Consider the following 5,726-nt stretch of genomic DNA (forward strand, 5'->3'; position numbering starts at 1 on the left):
TGTCTGAAACCATTTTGTTCATTTTGTCTTAAACAAGACTCTGGTTCAGTACTGTAGATGTGTGCTGATATTTACATACGTCACATAAGCTTTTGCCTTTGAAATGAATTTTTCAGAGGGGTGGGTTGCTTGAGCAGCTACCCACCCATTCTTCATCATGTGGTGGAGGTTGAGGTCATGTATGAGTCACACCACTTGTCACACCATCTTTTTTCACAGATTTATTGCTGTTCAAGCCTGGGATAAGGGTCTCTATAGCGCTAGAAGCTCCACAAACATTTCCTTCTCTCTTATTGACATGCTGTTTGTGGCCACTCTGAAATACTGCGGGCACATGTTGCTTCGTGTTCTCTAACATAAATGTGCAAATCTCTGTGAATTATGGTTTTCTGGAGCTTGTATGTAATTTGCTAAAGTTTTGTACTGTATTTCACCATCACTTCAGCTGAAAGGCAGCTGTGTTACGTCCACGTGACTCACAGCACGAGGCATGGGGCACAGAGTCAAACGCATGATTAATTGCTGTTACAACAACACTTAACCATCAGTGTCATTATTAGCCCATTCAGTCCATTCACTTTACAGTAGGTTACATTCACACAAGGGCTGATTTTAATTAAAAAAACATAGATATGGGCAAGTTCTAAGACATCTGTATGACCACGGGGAGTATGACAAACCATTATAACTTGTAAAGGAAGATTTATAGCACTGCTAAGGGCAATCCCACAGTCTCTTCCCAAAACATTTTTTACAGGAACGTTTACAGAAGCTACTAGGAACACAGTGGCAGGCTGTTTGGCTGCACAAGAGGATGAACCGAAGCCAAATCTGAATCATACGTGGTCATCATGGTTGTTTGTGTGTTTGTGTATTTTTCACCAGGATGCTAGTTTGGCACTGCATTATCACCATGATGTAGTACACATTCCATCAGTCTGAATTTGGCTTTTTCTTCCTCTGATTCTACCTTGTCAAAAAATGTTAAAATAGTGTCCGATTGAGTGTTTTATTTTATTTTTACATTTGCAAAATGTTCCTCTTTTTGGCAACGTATCACAGAGATGTTCATGTTTGCAGACAAGCTATTAAAATGCCTGGGGCAAAGTATTTTTTCTTGAAACTCGTTGTTTGGAAAATACGTGATGCTGTTGAGTGATGCTGTTGAGTGAAGGTGGCACCATATTAACAGATTTGGCAAGGACCAGGGACTGGCATCTGCTTCACGCCTCTGTGTGTGTTTTTAACAACTGTTTTGATTCCAGAGGTTGAGGAATGTGTTTTTTACAGATACTCTGTGTTGTGTATTGACAAACCCAACATATCAATACATTTCCACCATAACATTTCCTCTAGAGTTTGATTCTAATGTTCAGCAGCAGAGGTTTGACCAAGTCAGCTTTGCTCGAGTCCCAAGTCAGTCTCAAGTCTTGAGGCACCAGTCTCAAGACAAGTCCCAAGTTTGAATGTAGATTACCAAGTCAAGTCCAAGTCAAGTCCATGTCATTAATGTCAAGTCTTAAGTCTAAATGTAGAACAGCAAGTCAAGTCAAAACAAATCAAGAGTCCAGTATCAATTTAATATCTTAAAGAAAACTAAATATCTAGGACTTTTCAATGCAATATGGTTTTAATAGGATAAAAACTTGGTAAGAGCATCATGAGTTTGATTTCTATAATCACTTTCAACTTCTATAAATTCAATCATTCCATACAAATTCAGAAAACAGATTTTAGATTCAGTCGTCTGGTGGAACAAATCTCATCACTTTCAATCTGAGTAATTTACACAAACACAAGATCTTTTGTCAAGACTTTAGAAACCTTTTCAAGTCGTCAAAGTATAAGTCAAAGTCAAGTCCCAAGTCACCAGAACCCAAGTCAAGTCTCAAGTCTTCTCTTCATGCGTCAAGTCTCAATCAAGTCATGTGACTCGAGTCTCCACCTCTGCTACACACACGCACAAACTCCTGGTGTCTCCAGCCACCTGACTGTATCTCTCTCTTTTCAGTCTCAGGTCATCTTCCTACCATGCGGTCATGTCTGCTGCTGTACCACAACTAGAATCAACTCTTTTCACCAACCACTCCCATTATTTATGCATGATCATACAGCTGCTGTGATCTCATCTTGTCGCCACGTATCAAACAGCTTTTAGCAGGTCCTTTTCAGAGCTGAGCCACTTTCCTCTATTAACCAAACATAGTATTTTGGTGATTTATAAGGAAAAGAAATATGTTAATAGAATTATTTTTAATGGTTTTGGTTGTCACTGGCGTCCAGAAGACATTCGAGGTAAACCATGCTGTTGTGTTTTGTTGATTTTCTTTTTTTAAATAATATGATTTTTAATTGTATTACACATATTACGACCCAAAGGGATAATAAGATGAGATTGACTGTTTTATGCCTTAGTACCAGAGCCGGCCCTAAGCATTGGCGTTATAGACGTTCACCTAGGGCGCTAAACTGTAGAGAGAGCGCAGGGGGCGCAAGCCAGAAAGTTTTTTTTTTTTTTTTTTGTTTAAGCAAGCAAACAAGCAAGAAAGTGTTTTTTCTGCTTTTTTAAAAACAGTTTTCACTCACGCTAATATTGCAGTGTTTCTCAATCAGAATAAAATAGAATGCATGCGATTAATAACTAGGTCTTATCCTGAGCGGGGCCACGTATCTCTGCTCAATTTGCCCAAACTATGACAATAAAGTTATTTTGGGTGGGTGAGTAGCCTACCTGTAAAAACACACTGAAACGTTTCAGTTCAAAGGAAACATTGATCACTCTAGTCAAAAAGAAAATTCATTGAAATTATGACAGCAAGGTAATGATTTCTATTTCCTTTCAAACCTCAGTGACTGCGTGAAGTGAAGCACATCGAGTTTGACATCACTGGATCCAACATTGAGTGACCTTGTTGTGAAATTCACAAACTGTACACACAATACACAAAGCCTTTGCTGCCATGCAGGATGTTTTGTAATTGATGAAATGAAATGGAGACATTTTTAGGCGTGACACGTCAGTGGTTGTGGTATTTGTGTGTAGGTTTGCTGCTGGCAACGTGGGGATGATGCGTCCTTGTAATGCACCAGAAGACATAGCCTACAGCAATTTTGTCACCTGCTGAGACTAGACCCAAACGCCCTGTTCACTCTCAGGGCCACAGACAACACTGCAGGTGTGTGGTGTGTGTGTGTGTGTGTGTGTGTGTGTATCAGCAGTATCAGAAAACCTACTGTATATCGACATATTCATATAGATTGTTTGTTCGCAGTCAAACATGTGCAGCTTTGGTTTGGAATTTGCAGATAGCACTTTTTATCTTTGAACCCCTGGAGCCCCCTGGTACAGTTGTAACTCATCCTGAGACACTAAATGTTAGCTCAAGATCCATACCTGCCGCCACTGAAACATACCTGTCTAATAGCTTTTTCGCCGTTGGGTGTGGGGTTTTAAATACCACTCACTCATTTCTCCCCGGACTATGGATTTTTTAAGAAGCCTGAGGATGGAAAACAGGGCTGAAGACTTGTGCATTCTTCATGCCAATGTTGCTGAAATGACAGCTTAACTAATTTAGCCTGGACAATAAACAGAATTATCCCCAAGACCAAAACAAATCCTCTACCTGGCTAGGTTTCAGTCATGAAAAAATAGGGAGAACTGTTGCACTCTTAGGTTCAGTTCTTAATAGCAGGTGCCTAAAGTCCCAAAAACAGAAACTGACGAGATAAGATATAGGAGACTCCACTAAAAACGTTTCACAGAGAAAGTCTGAGTCAAATACCTTTCATGGTATTTATTTAAGCATGTTCGGTGGTGCAAAAAAGTGTCTTTTAAGTTATCAAAGGATTTATATAGGGCTGTAATGTAGACTGAATTAGTGGACAACACAGGAAAGAGGACACATAAAACACATTGAAAAAAAAACCCCATCCTACTGTATTCTGATTAGATAGCTCATAAATCAACACATATTTTGAAGATGTCAATCTGGAAGCTTCTGTGTCACTAAAGAATTTATACCACATGAGTTTCAGCTAAGATTGCTTCAGACTTGTTCAGGCAACAATTACAACTCTACTGAGACATCTCACCTCCATCATAAGATCAGAAGAGCATGCTTCTGCTTAATTTGTTTTTTGAAGTAGTTCTAGTAGTTCTGGTTTTATATTAAGCTGCAGCTATGTGTTTCTGCCATCTTTTTTTTTTTTTTTTTTAAATCTCATCTTATTGAAAAGTTGTGTGAGTTGTAATTTCATAACAATTTTTAATAACAAGATTTTTATCTCTGTTGTATGATTGTGGCACACAATTCCAAACCCACCATCAAAAATATGTATGCTGACATGATTGTTACTGTTTTATTGGCCCTAAAAGTGAATTTCAGTATGATCAACATTGTCAAAAATACACCAATCAGTAACAGGTTCAAGTCCTGCAAATTGTTGTAGATAAAAGACCCTTAGGTGTTTTCCAGCCTCATACTGATAAAATCCACCTTCAACTTCAAGAGAAGACAGAGTTGCTGTTAGACCCTTTTGGTTTGAGCCTATTATATATAAAGAAAATGTACTTGTGCTTCAACCAGCTTTTATAACTGTTTTTATTGAATTGATTTGTTTTGTTGTTTTGAGGTGAGTTTGTTTTTATCTCACCTGCGCAATCTATTCTGTCTTTCTCTGCTCCTTCTTTCATTTAAAATTCACCTATGTGCAAATAAATAAACTCTAAAGGAAATTGCTAACTTGTTATATCATTTTTTTTTTCAGTCCAGCCACCGAAAGGGTGCACCTGTGATGCTCTAAATGGAGAATGCATTTCTCAGCTCCACTGAGAATGAATATAAATCCCTCAGAGTGCAGTCATGGTTCAGGTGGCAGTGCGGTGCCAAGCTCAGCAAGAGTCAGGCCTCGCTGCCTCTCTGAGGCTCAAAGCATGTAAACAAACTCTCCTCATCCCCAAAACACACCAAACTATCACTTCTCATACAAGGAACTCATGTCATTTGTTAAGAAGCCTTCTTTTTTGTTATGTAATGTATTACACTAATAGTACCTTTTCTTTAAGGTTCATTTGTGTGTGAACTCTATCAAGTTGTCAAACAGCCTACTCACGGCTGTTGCCAAACCACTAAAACCAAAAGGATATTTGGATACACAGTGTGGAATTTGATGCTGGTTCATGATTCTCACAATTGACAGCGCTGCACAACAGTTTCCAAAAATAGGTTGAAATAGGTGAGGCATTTCCTGTGTATTGCATATGACACTGAATTACAAAAAAGTGCCATAAAATATTATGTGTCTGTCATCTGTCTTTGCTTCAAAGCAAATGTTTTTCCTCATTCCATGTCACAAATATTTAGTATTTTATGGCCCTTGAGGTTCAAGTTCAAATTCCCTCAAGTTTCATCATGACCCAAAGAGCATGTACCCCTATTTTAGGCATCAGGCCTCAAGCAAGCATGTAACCATAGAAACAAACAAAAGTAATTACCAATATATACAGAAATCTTCTTTTTAGGACTACACATTCTTCAGGCCTGCTGTTGTACTTTTTCATCCATTGTGCCCCAGGCTATTTTTCCTGTACTATCCAAACGGTGTACCTGTCACGGGCTGAAGTAACAGCCCCCTCCACTTTGTTGGAACTTGTCGGCCAAAGCTATGAGTCAGAAAAACCTAATACATAAACTGTCCGGGCACATGCAAGTCACTGCAACCGT

Source organism: Centroberyx gerrardi, chromosome 3, assembly GCF_048128805.1.
Source record: "Centroberyx gerrardi isolate f3 chromosome 3, fCenGer3.hap1.cur.20231027, whole genome shotgun sequence".
In the NCBI taxonomy this organism is placed as follows: domain Eukaryota; kingdom Metazoa; phylum Chordata; class Actinopteri; order Beryciformes; family Berycidae; genus Centroberyx; species Centroberyx gerrardi.